Raw genomic sequence first — 17,569 nt, forward strand, 5'->3', positions numbered from 1 at the left:
CTCTCTTTATCTCTCTTTCATGCATTCTATGACCGAACAATTTTCGTGCTCACGCGAACTCTACGTGATGCATAATCGTCGTTCACGGATTATCCGAAAGTGAACGCCGACGTTTTTGACGCTACCGGACAGCGTGAGAACAGACCGCTGACTCTCTTGCAAATATCTGTTTTACGCTTTGAAAGAAAAAAAGAAAAAGAAAAAAAAAAAAAGAAAAAGTATAAAAAAAGCAAAAGGAAAGAAACGAAAATTCTTCCTACCACTTATATTCCTTTATTCTATACAAGATTTATGACATATGACGGTAATACTGAGTTAACCATTTTTACGAAATATTTCTATTTTTACGTGCGATGGAAATATACAAATCAAAACGAATTTTATGTCTATGTTCTGTTTACCGTGATAAAATACTACTTTTAGGTTTCGCCTAGGGAAAGGTCGAAAAATCAATGTCCCACGGACTCGAGTATATTAATAAGTATAAAGAGAAGTGCGTGCCGTTAAATAAGAGTGTGCCTACTTCGTCTCTGAGTAAAATCTTAGAGACCGCACGAAGCGATAATGGATTCCACGGTATCGTTTTATTCATTATACTCGGACGAGCAAAGATACTCTCTTCACCTACGTTATACGGTATATTATACGCTTATGAGCGGCGGCTCCGCTTATGTAAACACCAATAGAGAAGAAGCGGAACGCGGAGTCGAAGCAGAAGTAACGCAGTATACCTTTCCCACGACTCACCCACGCGAACGGTTTCTCGGTCCATGAGAGATCACAGTAGCCGGAGGAGAGTAATTCTGGAGATTGCTATGAGAGATAACGTTCAAGAGGAAGAAGAAGTAAAAGAAAAAAAAAAAAAAAACATTTGGATATTAATTACGAAAACAATAGGAAAATTAATTTCTCGATTAATCCAACGAACACACGATATTAATCCAATGAAATATCATTGCCGGGGTGACTTCTTCCTAATCTTTCTTTTTCTTTAATTCGCGAACACGAAACGTTCGTTCGTTGACCCTCTTCGTCGTGATCCAGTTCTCCTTGATAACTCTTCGAGAGCCCGATGGCAATGCCACCATATACGGTTTTATGAGAGCGAATGCCTTCGAAATTCGTAGGATATCGTTGTCGTCGTCGTTCACGCCGTGGCCGCGATTAAACGCACCTGTTCTCTCTTCGCTCTCTTTCTATATATATATATATATATCGTACTCTTTTCGCCAAAAAAAAGACGAGTCAATGTCTCCCTTTCTTTATCGTCGATCGAATCGATCTTTTATCGCATTTAAACGAGGCAAACAATTATCCGATGAAAAAATTTCTAATCGATGCCTCTCGAACGTCGAGCTAATTTTGATTGAGTATATATATGTATATTTAATCGATCCTTAAGAATTTATGCATGCCATCGGCGATTATCTCTATCTCCGTTCTTTTCTATCTTGCTAAATCGTGCCGATAAATAAATTGGTCCGATCAGTGGCAACCGTCACGCGTAAGTAAAAAGAAAAAAAGAAAAAGGAAAAGAAGAGATTCCGTGTTGGTCCATTATCACATAACTGCGCCAAGCGTGGGAGCGTTCGCCGATCTTCGATGAAAGAGAAAGAGAGAGAGAGAGAGAGAGAGAGAGAGAGAGAGAAAGAGGCCCCGAAGGGATACAAATTACTACTATAAACTTTTAATGCTAGCCTCCTACCGGCCAAACGTCGGGCTCACGCACGTGCGTTCTCGAATTCCAATGCCGAACGAAAATGCCCCGCTACCGTCTTCTCCGCTTCGGGTGAAATACCGTCTTACCGTTTTCTTCTTCTTCGAGTCGAAAGATAGATAGATAGTTAGAGAGAGAGAGAGAGAGAGAGAGAGAGAGAGAGAGAGAGAAAGGATGATGACCGTACGAACGAGCCGATAACGAACGCGCCGTAATCGTTTCTCTTCGCATGATTATATTATGATTATTATATTTAACCATTCCATACAATTTTATATAACGAAGGATCTTACTCGCAAAATAAACATAATAAAATGAAATTACACGAAGGTTAGAGGTACTCCTCAGAGGTAATTGTATGCTTTCTCAAAGTATCGATCGAAGGAGCATTGAAATTTGAAGAGCGCGAAACCATGAATCGGTAGGATAATCAAGGAAAGAAATAATTTCCGGTGGATGGATCGTGAAGAACGTGGTCGAACCACGAAATCGTGGCCACAGATGCGACTCGAATTTCGGAAATTCCGAGGCGAATAAAGGGCTAGAAGAACAGCTTTCGTCGTGGCTAGCGAGGATTCGCGGCCGGTTACTTCGGGCACTTCGTTTCGAGCAATTGGCAAGGCGCGCCAACTCTGAAAATTTACAACTGGCGTTAGAAACCACAAAAGATGTGTATATATATATATATATATATATATATATATATATATATACATATATATAGGTGGAGCACGGCTTCAGCTGTTGTTGCTTTCCGGCGCGCATGGACGAATAAAAGCCGAGCACCTGCGGTTACAACGCCTGCCAGCGCTAATTAGACGAGAAAATACGATTCTCTCGCCTAGCCTCCTAGCCGGTCTGTTTCTTTGCTTTCCATTTAACTCGAGCTCTTGTCTCTCATTTGATCCTGAAAAACGACTCGTCGTCGTTCGATCTTCATACCCCTTCGAACCATCCCCTTTGGAAAAGAAACGTGTTCAATGTGTCAGGGGCGTTCCAATTTTATTGATTTCTCTTTTCCTTGAGAGAGAGAGAGAGAGAGAGAGAGAGAGAAAAAAGAAAGAAAAAAAAAAAAGAAAAATATTTTTCAACTTGGCTCTTGTAACCAATGATTAAGATCCTTCATTTCTCTTCTTTTTGGTTTTCCTTATGAAATTATTCGAGAGGAGAAAAAAAAAAGGTAATTATACCAATTCCGCCACGTGACATTTCTCCGCCAAGAGGACTTTCTATAAAAGTATCAACGAGTAGTACTCACGATGGAAACCTTAAACGATCGTCAAGGTGGTTGCTTGATCGTTTACAAGGTATCGTGGGATAGTATTCGGAAGGAAAGTATCGCCTTTCGAAATTTCGCTTGAGAGGACTTATTTATTGAATACGAGAGTAATATCTCGTTGTACGTGGTATGCATGCACTTACGGATAGCTATTTATTCGTACGTATGTGTGCGTGTGCGATCGATTCGCTCTTTCGGATCAGCCGCTGCAGGCAAAGCAGCCAGACGAGTACTCCGAAGGAGGAACAACAACGACACCTGACATTCCCCAAGAGTATGCATTTTCACGGGCGACAGGTGCTTCGAGAGAGAGAGAGAGAGAGAGAGAGAGAGAGAGAGAGAGAGAGAGAGACGAGCAACGCGAATTATTCGAATGCCCTCGTCCAACGATGACACGCACGCTCTCGCCTCGATGATACTACCTTTTGCAGGGACTCCAAATAAATAATAATAAAAAGATTATATCCAGCGAAGATGCCAAAAAGGAGAGAACCACCTGCTTCCTCGCAACAATGCGTTCCTCCTTCCTCTTCCTCTCTTTCATTTCATAATTTAGCGGAAGAATCGAATGCTCTTTTCTTAACCGGCTATTAAATTCTTCAATCTTCGAATCGACGAGATTCGAAAGATCTTTTCATCTGTTCGGCAAAGACAATCGAACTCTCGATCAATTCGTCAATGACGATATTCTCTTGCTTTGAAATCTCTTTAAACAGATCTCCTTTCGCTCACTTAATCTCGACGATTAATTCTTCTCGACGATCGAATGACGATAGTATGTGCGACCTCGAAGAATAAATTCAAACTTCCGGGTGATAATTAAATCTATCTACTACCTACCTACCTACCTACCTACCTACCTACCTACCTACATACATATAATCGCGAGAAATGCAGCTGCCGATAAGACGAACGTACCATTGCCGGAAACCTGGCCTGTCCTTTGCCTGTCATTCCTTCCCGATAACTTACATTCTACAAGATCGAGAGGGGAGCCATTTCTTGGGATCCGATCCTCAATTTGTTTTCACTTTCACTGCTCGGAATCGGAGTTAACGAGGACAGGACGATGCGCTTCGACGGAGACTAATCGTTTCGGTAGTCCCGCATGATGATCGTTCAACGATTTCCTGCTTAGTTAAATGTTAGAAAAATTTTCAAAATGACTCTTAACTTAAGGAGATGCGACGCTCAAGTTTTCAATATGAGATTAAAAAGAACTCGGGCACGTTGAAAAAAGAACATTCGTGGGTGGGTCGAAAAGAGTCCTTCCCCGTAATTGCCATCTGTCCACTCGACTTTTAGAAAGCACGTGTGGAGTTCCTTTTTCAGGAATTTAGCAACGAACAAAGTGGCAGGAAGGACTATCCGAGTATCACTGCCTGAGATCTCTCTCTCTCTCTCTCTCTCTCTCTCTCTCTCTCTCTCTCTCTTTCTTTCTCCCTCTTTCTTTCTTTCTTTGCTTTTCCAGACTGGCGCCGTAGGATCGGTCGAAACGTGAAAAACACTGAAACGTTTGTTCGGTCATTCGAGAACGGTATCGTATGCGCTTGACGATGGAACAGCCGTAGCCTGGGTGACTCCGTCACAGATTCGAAGATACAACGAGCCTCTTGTGCATATTTACGATGCTTCCTTATTCTCTCTCTCTCTCTCTCTCTCTCTCTCTCTGTCTCTCTCCCCACCCCCTGCCCCGTTCCCGAAGAAAAGTCTATACATATGTACCTAAATACCTACGTAATCTGCTTAACGATCTTTTTTTATCGTATCGATCTCGCGAGATCCATTGTTCTCCGTATTCTAAGAAGATCTACAAAAGAAGGACTCGAATTTTTTTCTCGGATCGTCATCGGACGAGCACCTGCTCTTTGCAAATTCACTACGAACACGGTCGCGTTGGTATTCAAAGTGATTTGTCGAAGTGATGCGACGGCTAACGTAAACAAAGGGGATGTCATTGCATCCTGTTGACAAAGACGACCTATCGTCAATGAGGCCTCTGACGTACGTGATTGTAAACAAGCACAGGTTCGAGCTAAATTCCTCCTCTCTCATTCGATCTCTCTCTCTCTCTCTCTCTCTCTCTCGCTCTCTTTCTCTGTTTGGCTCCTCCTCAATGTACATACATATATACATAAATACATATATACATACGTACATACATACACGTACGCATGTACGTACGTAGCGTCGAGAGAATAAGCCCTTCTGACGATTAATTTGATCAAAAAACCAATCTTTTCCTCGAGAAAAATATATAAATATTATAACGATATATTTGATTGACAATTTGATAAATTGAAAAATCTATCTAATCGATATGTACTTATTAATTTTAGTTTCTAATACGAGGATCAACGTTTACCGGGTAAAGATAATTCGATAAACAAATTTGAATGTTCCAGGAGACAAAGCGGTTGATCCGGCACGTCCATGGTTTCCACGTTTATCGTACATATGTACGTACGTCTTCGTACCATAGATATTACAACCTCGTCACATTGCACAACCAATGCAGCAATGTCGCGTTGTACACCCTTCGCACTCCTTGACGGGAACAAGGAGTGATTGTATCGTCATCGATCTCGCTATTCCACATCCCTCGATATATATGTATACGCGCGGCCCACTCGAAATGCAAATAAAGAACGTGCTCGAACAATAAAGACTTCACTGTTTCGTCTCTGGAACGATCTTTGACCTTTCCACGAATCCAACTCGATCTTCTTTTCTGATCGTTCGGTATTTTATACATTCTTTTTTGTCTATTCTTTTTTCTTTTCTTTTGAACTAGGTATAAACATCTTTCAATAATGAATAATTCTTGTCGAAAAGAAGAAAGAAAAGAAAAAAGAAGTCAATATAATTTTAAATATCTATGATTTAGCTTTAAGAAAAAGGAAAGAAAAGTAAAGAAGAGAGAAAAATGAGAGAGAGCAAACTCAGCTCTCTCTCTCTCTCTCTCTCTCTCTCTCTCTCTCTCTCGTTTACTTTTCTTGCACTGCGCTACCCTTATGACAGCGTAATTGAAACAGCACGTGTCTTCTGACAGACACGGCTGAGCTAATGGCGCGACGCTATCGTGTTATCGGACGTCAGGGGCGTAGTACGAACCGGTGCACCGACACTATCACGTAACCAATACTGCTAGCGACAGTAGGAATAGAAAGGGGCAACTATAAGGGGGTTATTGGCAAGCAAACCGGTGAGGGAAGAAGGGAGAGGGAGGCAAGTCGCACGGAATATGTGATTTCCATCGGACGACACGCATTCTCTCCTGCGGGTCGAGTCAATAATAACGGCTTTTCATTGTGATAACTGACAAGGAAAAACAAGATGGTTGTTGGATGTTGGATGATTGTCCGTCGTTTTTTTCTTTTTTGTCACGAACGATAAAACGTTCGCGAAGGGAATAATTTTTTGCTTTTTTTTTTTTTTTTTTTTTTTTTTTTATGAATATGACATAAATCCTGACTGTGCGTCAATGAGAAAAGGAAACAATGAAATGTCGTATCCATTTCTTCCTCTTTCCTTTTTTCTTGATTTCAAATTTTAATGAAACGAATCTACGAACAAACGAGATTACTGAGCGGAGAGTGCACGAGCGTATCATAATTCAGAATTTACCTCGCGAACATCGGATTCTATTCCGACTACTATCGCATTACTCGAATTAAACGTGCAGAGCGTATAGAACATACGCACTACTGTCGTGCCTGTCCAATCAGAAATGTGCTACCTCTAACCATTCCTTCCTAGATTTGTCTATCTATCTTCCTATCCATCCATCCATCCATCCATCCACCCATCCATCCATTCATATATCCATCTGTCAATCAATTCGTCTATTTGTATGTCCTTTTCAATCATAATCATAGTTTGCAGTCTATGGATCGAAGTGAATACGATCGAGCTCATATACAAACGTCGAACTAATTGCAAAGTATTCTTTTGACGTATCGGTTGTAACGTTAAATACGTTTTGTACAAATGACATTTTTTTCTCTTTCTTTTCCATAGAAACGCATGTCATTATTCTAATATTATATCTAATTCGGGATAATATATATATATATATATATCTCGTGTACACTTTCATTTCCAGACAATCTTGTTGTTGAAGAAAAATGACCGGCCTGAATTGACATTCGATGCCGATGAACGCATAGATATCTTCACGAGCCTGTCAGACATACCTATAAATATTTTGTTCGTTCTGCGGTGGATATGAAATGAAAAAAAAAAACGAAACAAAAAAAACAAAAAAAAAAAAAAAAAAGGGAAAAAATGAAAAAAAGAAAAGAGAAACAAGGGAAAAAGAAGTATTGGGAATGAAATTGTTATACTTTTTTTTTTTTTTTTCTATTTCCATAGAAGATATAAAATTCCACGATGCATCCTATTTCTTTTGTTTTCTTTTTTCGTTCGTTATTTATTTATCCTTTTTTATTCTTTTTCTTTTTTTTGTTTTTTTTGTTTTTTTTTTGTTTTTTTTAATCGTTCGCAGGATCCCTCTGGATTGGTACATGTAGACGTACATCCATATATATTTCTATATAATCTTTACATACATGTACCCATCTGTCATCGCGCGCGCGAGAGAGAGAGAGAGAGAGAGAGAGAGAGAGAGAAGGGGGGGAGGAGGTCCGAATCCACGACCAACTGTTTTACAAGGGCAATCTCGTTTAATAAGTCGCTCGGTAACAGCCTGCTCTTTGTGGGAAGGGTGTTGCAAGGGGTAGGGTGGAGAGGTTAGTGACGGTGGTGTTGCGATAGCAAAAGGGAGTAACTATGGTTTATATATCGAGTGGCATTTGGCCGCCTTTCGCAACGATAGCTTTATAACGTTAAATCTGCTAAAAAGTTTATCGATTTTATGTTTCCACGACGAACCACGTTGAAAATAATAATGACAAAAAGGATTTGACGAGATTATTCAAAATGAGAAATTGTTAAAAGTAACGATGCGAAATGAATAGATTGTTTAGAGAAATAATAATCGTTGCAAGTACTAAAAAAGGGTGAAACCAAGGCATTGACAATGTAGGAAAGTGGAAGGGGAAGGAGATAACCAAGAGAGAGAGAGAGAGAGAGAGAGAGAGAGAGGACATATGGCAGAGCTTTAATAATTGAAGCTGACACCGGCGCAGATGCGAGAGCGACCACACGGTCCGCCCATCAAATATTTAGAGATTATAAACTAAGCGAGGAGGAGGCAAGGGAAGGTGAAGGAGAAGGACGACGACGACGACGACGACGACGACGACGACGACGACGACGGCGAGGACAAGGTGCAACGTCCTTTCCACATTATTCACACATCCAAGAGAATTTAACGAGGACGTTAAATTTTCACCCTCTTTTCGAAGATTCTTCTTCGTTTACTTCGTTTTCATCGATCGATTACGCAAATAAAATGCAAAAGAGAAAAAAAGAATGTAAGGAAAAATCTTTCGAAAGATTGATTCGAGAAGATAGACTTCTCGTCCAGGTGCTTCCACGTTCGACTTCGATTCAATACGTCTGATAATAATCACGATTCGAATATCAAGAGCCGCTCGTAAAAGGTTGTATCAGATAAGGGAGTTAATCGTAAATTATACGGGCTCCCTCTTTCTATTTGGCATTGTCCAAGATTAACAGGAAGGAGAGTACCTTACTCGATGGAGTTACAAAAAAAGGGTTCTAGATAATAACACCAACTCATGGACGCCAATTTAATCTGATCGGTGCAGCTCGAAAGATAAATCACCTTGCAACGCGTGAGATGTATCTATTACGAGTCGTGAGATCAGAAATAGACTTTTTAGATTGCTCCGAAGGAAGATGTGTAGGGTGAATGCGGTTGGTAACCGTAAACCGAATGACGAAGCAATTTGATCGGTGGAGAGAAGTATCTAGGCTCTAGTCGGAGAGATGAAATTTATCGACGCTTGGTGTAAGTGCGCTCAGGAATATAGTAGTAACGGATGAAGGAGAGAAACGATGTGGGGTAAGAGGACGACAAATCGCGACAAGTTGGAAAGACAAGTTCGGGGAGGCTGCCAAAGTTGGACGACAGGTTGCGTTTAACACGGGAACAGATGTGTTTGCTCTCGAAAGAGTCTATACGTCGGATAGTTTCGTTTATAACGATTGCGACAACGTTAGCGCGCATATTAATTCCGTAAATCGTTTGGCTTCGACCAGAGTCGTAGAGAAGAAAGAAAATAGATAGAAAAGTAAAGGAAAGAAAAACGGTTAATATGCATATCGTTGATAGGTAGAAAGAGGTAGTCGAGATTTTTGCTCGAATATTTTAAAGAAAAGAAGAGAACGCGAAGACAGAGACTGGTGGCAAGGGTGGATGTCAAGAGCAGGGTAACGGAGGGATTAGTTGATTGGCGTCGACGAGGCCATCTGGTTCCCAAAGCCCTCTTGGATTAGACCGCGTCGTATCTTTCACGTGCCATCCACAGGGACGAACAACTCGACCGCAGAAAGACGACAGGATCACGAGAGGGCGAGGCCGAGTACTAGGACAACGAGGAGAGCACGTCGAGATATCGACTACGCGCTGCCAGAAACGATGAAGACGCGCGCAGCTGACGCAATCAGACTTATTAGTCCCGTGGGTCGACCTTCCTAAAAGCCGATTTCGACTTTCCCCTATGCCAAGAGATTCGACCAACTTGGATATAGGAGTAGACTAAATTCCCCGGAGAATGACCTACCTACCTCGCTCGCAAACTCCTCATTTTTCTTCCTTTTTTCACATTTTTGGCAAATTTTTGCCAAAAAACGTTAATTCGATCAAATCAATTCTCCGCCGTTAACGCAAGCAAATGTACGTAGTAAAGGCGCCCTATATAATCGTAATATAGATTTTCATTCTTCGAAACGAATACAACGACGTTCTACTCTATCTTCTAAAAAAAGAAAAAAAAAAAAAAAAGAAAAAAAGAAAAAGAATCTAATAGACTCTGATCACTCCTGAAACATCTTCATATTCGAAGGTGCTACATTATCGGTGTGGAACGAGTGAAAGGGTAACGATTAGTTGCCTAATTATATGTATCTTAGAGAAAAAGGTCTAATAAAGAAGATCGGTTGGAAGGCGTGGAGGACTAATTTAAAAATATCAGATTCCAAGCGACGGCGTATATACACACACGTACATACCAATATAGGTATATTCTGCGAGGGCGGTCGGTGCCCTTGGGAATTTCCTTGGCCCTTTTTCAGGACATCTGGCCGACAAGCATCGGATGGCGAGTCGTCTGCGCGCCTTCTCCTTCTTTCTAATGCCTTTAACACACCCCCATCTGCGCATATGCTACGCAGATACCACGTGTGCCATGGCGATGGCCTCTTTCCCTTCACCTCCACTCAAACCTCTTTACGTATATAACAATCATATAGCCCCCTTAACTATACCATATTATGAGACAAGCTTACTTTTTCTCTTACGTCGGCCAAAAGGAAGAAGGCGAGAACGATTTTCAACGGCGAAACTCATTTTACCACGTAAAATGAAAGAAACAAGGACACATGGTAAACATATTAGAAAAATTTCATGATCTTTGGCCAATTCCATTTTAAAACAATTACGATATATTGTTATACGTAATAATAATAATAATACATTTCAATTGTATAATTAATTTACGATCGACGTTATAATGCTTCTTCGTACGAATATTGATTAAAAGGGAACGTCGAAATATGTCTGCAAGTAGAAAAGAAAATCTTCGTTAGTCTTATCGATTTCAACAGACCTTTTTCACGAGTACATATGTATGGTACCTATGTATTAGAAATAGAAAGGACACGTTCAATTCGACGCACGTGTGCCGTCACGTGCGCATAAGCGGGTTCACCAAAAGGCGAAAGAAAAGGAAGGGACATCCACGCGTAGGGGTTCGTAATGCTCGTCGCGAAGTCACCGGGTGGTGAATGGGAAGAGAAGGTGGAGGAGGAGGAGGAGGAAGATGGGGTAAGAGATGGCAGGAACTATCGTGAGGGTCCCTGTTTTCAGCACGTGTCGTGAAAGGAACGTACGAACGAACGAACGAAGTCAAAGCTAGGAAACTAACAGAAGCTACGTACTACGAGCGGAAGGATCGCTCGGATCCTTGCTGGGGTGAATGTACTTTTGCAGGAAAGAATGAGAGAGAGAGAGAGAGAGAGAGAGAGAGAGAGAGAGAGAGAAAGAGAGAAAGAGATAGTAAACTGACGTTCCACTACCATAAATATAGAACGATTCCCTGCTGTGAACGGCATCGGTTAAGAAAAGGCTATGTAAGAACCTTTAGCAAACTTATATATTCGGGGAGAGGGGAGGGGAGGGGGGTAAAAGCGTAGCTAAGAAGAGGAACGTTCAGCCACGATGACAAGCTAACGACCAAACATTTCTGCAAGAAAGAGAACAAGAGAAAGGTAGTAAGGTTTACACGGACATAGGACCGAAATAACTTTGAGACCGATCGACCGTTTTACCTCATTACCCTCGGAAATTCTACAGTTTCGTCTTTCTTCCGAAAAAGGAAACTTCCGTGCGGCCAAATGGAAGGACGAATCCACGGATAATACGGTAGTATGAGATAAGCGATCTTTCCTAAAGATAGGTCCTTTCGATGAACGAAACGAATGTCGGTAATGGCGATAGTCTACGTCGTCCTGATCTTCTTCGAAAGTCGGCAAAATACGAATCCTTTTGAGTATATTCTTAAAAACGAAGATACGTACGAGATATTTCATTCGTCGTAATAATCTATAGTAATTTTCATCTTCGTTCAAGGAAAAGAAAAATTTCTTTTGATACTTGAATTTAACTGAAATTTCATTAAGACACTTTTATTTATCTCTAATCCACGTATATGGATGTTTCGTGTAATATGATAAAAATTATAACGTTCCAAAGTCCTTTTGGAAAGTTTCCCCGGAGTAATCGTGATCGTTTGGTAGAGCTTTTAGTGGTGGCAAAGTAAACCTTAACGACGCTACTTTATCGCGATCCTAAGGAGAAGGAGGAGGAAGAGGGGGGGTGGGGGGGGGGGGGAAATAGCGTCTTTAAAACGTCGAGCGTTATGTCTCGCGAGCAGGTTCGGCTTTTATAAACACCTCCTTTGATCCTCCTTCCGGCAACGCGCGCTATCGCGATTCTGGCTCGTTCGCGGAACGAGTTAATGACTCGGAAAAACCCTCGAGAGCGAGTGCGATTCGCGACGAGGCCGCTAACACGCGTATGACTTTCTCTCTCTCTCTCTCTCTCTCTCTCTCTCTTTCTCTCTTTAAGCGTGCATGCGTATATTACGCACATATATGTAAAATACGCGTGTATATGTAAAATGACAAGTCTCCTTCGCCGAGTCATCAGCCGGTAGCGATATCGTTTTGCGTAGGCGACCAGAATAGAAATATGCCTAGTGATTTGCTTTTCAAATTCATAACATATGTATGTACTTATTTACTTCAACTACTTGGCGACTTTAATGATTTTTCATGAGGATTAAATTCGACTGGAGCTGAAGAAAAGTTAAATGTAATCGTTAGTTAACTATGTCCAATAAGATAAATCTATCGCAGCTTTGTTCGAGAAGACATTCAACGGCATTTAATGACTCGAACGATAATGCCACGAACGAGTGGAAAAAGGCAAATACACATGTAGATAAGAACTCGAAGCTCTTCTGACTCGTTTAAGTGTGCTCTCTCTCTCTCTCTCTCTCTCTCTCTCTCTCTCTCTCTCTCTGTTTGTGTCTCTCGTACGTATTCCGTTCGACACTTTAGGGACTCCACACTGATATCAAGTTTTTTTCCACATCTTCCAATCTTCTTTTTTTCTTTCTTCCTCTTTTGTTCAAATTAAGCAGACGGTGGATGTGTTTAATGTTGAGGCTGCCTACTTCCAGCGATTGCTCGAAGAAAGAGAAGGTGGAAAAGGAGTGTGTGTGTTTCTAATGGGGAAATCATCTCATCTTCTTTTTATTTCTTTTTTTTTTGTTCCTCGTTTAAAATAATTCACGCGTTTCTAGGCGATCCTCGAAATGACAAGAAAATTCGAAAGAAAATTTATCCCTAGTAACGCATACGATATAAATCAGCATCCTTTTTAAGCGACCATTGGGGATACTAACGAGTGAGCAAGTTTTAAGACGAATCCTGATATCACCCTCGGTTGTTTTCCGTTGTGGAAGATTTCGTGTCCCTTCTTTCATATCCAAACATGCCTAATCGTCATACGTATTGACCATCTTTATAAATACAAATATTTTCAAAGAACGTTAAGAAAGAAACGACCTTTTGACTTTTACGATTTGGATCCACGACGATACACAATCATCACGCTTAAGCGATTTCGCGACGAAGATATCAAGAGAGAACACATACATATTGGATATATTTAAAGAGCGTCTCGTCGTATACAAATTTCCCATGAATCTTTGAACAAGTTTTATCTGCTTGTGAGCGGGATAAAGCAAAAAAGAGAAGGGAGAAAAAAAACGATTAGCATCCCCTGAAATGGTCGTTGCGTATGGATTTTCTCAGAGTCTCGAGGATCGGTCTTGTTTGACGAGAGAAAAAGGAAAAGAGAAAGAGAGAAGCGACGAGAACGTTTCTGCAGGGCAGAAAGGTCGATGCACACGATGCGTGAAGAAGTCGAGAGAGTGACAGAGAGAGAGAGAGAGAGAGAGAGAGAGAGGGAGAAGAAGGGGGGATGGAGAACGAGGAAGAAGCTTGAAAGAAAAGAGAGAGAAGAGGGTGGTGTTATCGGATGCGAGGCATGTAACCCTAAAAACGCGTGGAGCCGTAACACGAAGCCAAGCGAGTTCTGCGTCCTTTTAACAGTGATTCCTTTCATCCAACCCCGAGAGAGAAAGCGATAGAAACATTCCTCCTCCTTCTCCTCCTTCCCCTATCTCTTCTCTCTCGCTGCTCGTGATCGTCCGAGTAAAGAAAAAGCTCTTCTTCTCTTTCTCTCTCTCTCTCTCTCTCTCTCTCTCTTTAAAGAGTCTCGACGTTTTCCTTGACAGGCACCTTAGACGAGAACACTCGCACGAGAAAAGGAAAGTTCGATAAACGAGCTGCGCTTTTTCTTTTTCTTTTGTTGTTTCTTTTTCCTTTTTGTTTTATTTTTCTTTTTTTTTTCCTTTTTTTTTTCTTTTTTTTTTTTTATTACATTTTTCTCCTCCTTTATCGTTCATCGAAAGAGTATCGAACAATTGAAGTTTAATGGAAAATATATCCCTGGATGCGTCTTTGTCGGGAGATTGATTTCGGAAAAATGATAATATTTTTATATTCGCAACCTCGATAAAGGAGGGTAAGAAAGAAAGGATATAAAGGAAAGAGAAGAAGAAGAAGAAGAAGATCTTTTGCTCGTGGTCGCGTGTCGACCGTTAACGTAAATCACGTGCCGCTTGTTAGTACGGTACACTGTTAACGTAGTCTTCTTCTTCTTCTTCTTCTTCTTCTTCGTTGACGTCGTCGTCGTCGTCGTCGTCGTCGTCGTCGTCGTCGTCGTCGTCTTCTACTTCTTCTTCATCTTCTTCTTCCTCTTCTTCTTCTTCTTATTCTTCCTTCCTGTGACGCGGCTACCAGCTGTCAGCTGACTTCCGTTTCCGAGCGACTCTTCTCCGTGTTATATTATTAGAACGATCTCCGCGAGTGTGCTGCGACGAGGCAGAAAGAGAGGATCAAAAATAAGAGCAATAGAAATTAAGGAAAAGAACGTTGCTATCTTTGAGATTTTCCATTAAGACGACGAGAAGAAAGAAGTCATTGTGAAATCATGACAAAGACGAATTTTCTATCTTGATATTCTATATATTTATTATATATAATAGATTTCATCAAAAATTCAACACACACACACACAAACATATATATATATATATATCTATATGTTTTTCCAATATAAATCTGGATTATATATATTTTGTTATTCTCCATTCGACGATCGGTTCACGGCAAGAAGACTAGGGTAGACACAAATCATTTTATAAATCCGGTATTAACCTACATCCTTCACGGTAATTCGAGGTGAACCAGGAATGGCGACGGCATTAAAGTAGGTTCGTTGATTAACGCGTCGACTGCAAAATGTCAGTCGTCGTCGTCGAATCGACGTGCCCGCGGGCTAATTTCAGGTCGCGTTTTCTACTCGACCTGAATCACTGGGAGAGGAGGTATAATCGACGGAATTACACCGTCGTCGTCGTCGTCGTCGTCGTCGTCGTCGTCGTCGTCGTCGTCGTCGTTGTCATCGTCGCGTGGAAAATGAATAAAAAAAAAAGAAAAGAAAGAGAGAGAGAGAGAGAGAGAGAGAGAGAGAGAGAGAGAAGAAAGAAAAGAAAAGGAAAAAACGAGAAAAAATGGAAATGGAGACCTCGATGTCATTCACGTTACATTTAAATGCATGAATTATTCGCGAAATAATAATAGTCTATTTCCATGATATATCTAATGAATATTCGATCGTTTAAAAGGTTTCTATCTTCGAGGATAAACGGGGAAATAACCGCGAGTACTTGGTAACGTCATCTAATCGAGTGCAAGAGCACCAACGGAAACTTATCGATCTTAAAAGATATCGATAAAATCAATGAAACGTGTAAAGGAAACTAAATACAGAATATATGCATAAACAATAATTGACATTATCGAGAAAAAAAGGCATAGTCATCTATCTTCTCTTCTATCTTATCGGTAATCTCGATTAGAACGATCGATATCGTTAGGTATCTATCTATGTATGTATCTTACAATACTTACCTATATTTAGGAAACATATGCGAGATATTTGTATCAGAAATGAACCGGAAAAATATCACGATCTAAACACAATCGAGACGTTCGTGAAGAAGAAGGTTTGTTCGCAAGAACACATGTGCGAAGTGTGTTTAACATATGCACGCAGAAGTGGAGGGACAAGGGCAAATAGAATCGTAAAGAAAATGTGGCCGACTAAAATCGAGAAGCTCGGTTTGTTTTCCGCACGCAGGTGTCGAGCATTCCTACAGAACGAAACGTTTCGTGCCGACAAGATGTTCGTCGCTCGACCAACATGGCCCTGGTCTACCTTCCCCTTCTTAGAAAAAGACAAGGAACGGACAATATTCCCCAAAGAAGGAAGCTAAACTATCGGTTTTCTTGTACTACAAGACCGCGTATTCGAGTGTAAATAAACAAGAACGCAAAATTCCATGTAGCTACACTGAAAGTTCCTATTTTTAATTCAACGTTCCTACGAGACAAGAATATATCTTTTATCGATATTTTTGTTCTTTTTCCATTTCTTTTTCTTTTTTTTTTTTTCCCCCCTTTTTTTCATATGACACGATTAATATACGAAAATAATACGAAAGCTTGACGAACCATTGAAATTCGTCGAAGCCGAAGTTGAAGTAATGATTAACTCAGCTACGGAAATACCTTCTAAGAAGCATAATTATACCCTTTATACGAACAAATTTCAAAGGTCATTACGAAATATTACAAGGCAATGTTTGACATTTGTCGTAACGCCAATTCGAACTTTCGTTCGATTATTATTAACTTATATTACGACGTCATTACTATTAATTACACTTTCTGAAAATCCTTTCCTCCCGTTCTCGGCCCTTTTTCGTCAAAAGTATTCGACTAACTATTGAAATTTCGATTTCGTGTTCACTTACAAAAGAAACTTTCTACTAATTCTGACGATTATCTTAATCCATAGCAGCTGAGTCCCTCGAAGGTACGATTATTATCGGTTGTTACATTAAAACTTTCGACATTGATGTTCGAGTTCGATAGTCAAAAAGGAAATATCCACACGTGTTGGCCATATTGATGAAAGTAAAAAAAAAAAAGAAGAAAAATAATTTTATAGGCCTTACTACTCTTTAGAAGACTTCTCTACAACGAAGTGCGAAGTGGTAAATTTTGACAAAATTCCTGCTTAGGTTTTCCCTGTAGTAAATCATACAATAGTAAATCTTTCAATGGTTCCTATTTCTCGGACAAACAATACCACATTCTGACAGACACACGTGCTACATGAAACACACGTGACGAGTACGACAACGACGAAAGAGACTCCTCTCAAAATTGAAAAATTCTCTTTCGTTATTTCTTCTTATTAACGTTCAATAGCAATGTGCGAAACATATACTACATGATTCTTACGTTCGTTCGTTGTCGTCAATGTGACGAAACGTCAAACTTTGTCGAACGTGTCAACTAAAAGGCAATTTCTCGACTGGAGTAGCCCGTATTTCGTCTCGCAAATTCTCAGGCGCCTCGATGAACATTTCTAAAATTCCTCTTTCGAAGCACACTAGAAAACGACGTGCCGTAGGATTAACCACGAGAGAAAGAAAGAAAGGAAGGAAGGAAGGAAGGAAGGAAGGAAGGAAGGAAGGAAGAAAGAAAGAAAGGACTCCGCAATTAACGATCTCTTCCCTCGACGAGTAGTTGGAAGCTAATTTCCGTCGAAGAGCCACGCTCGAGGGTAGTTCCCATGCTCGAGAGAGAGCCTCCAAAGGAGACAAGGACGTTTAAGCGAGATGCTGTAAAAGAGGAGCGTCTCGCAAAAGTATCGGGGG

Source organism: Vespa velutina, chromosome 1 (assembly GCF_912470025.1).
Source record: "Vespa velutina chromosome 1, iVesVel2.1, whole genome shotgun sequence".
Classification (NCBI taxonomy): domain Eukaryota; kingdom Metazoa; phylum Arthropoda; class Insecta; order Hymenoptera; family Vespidae; genus Vespa; species Vespa velutina.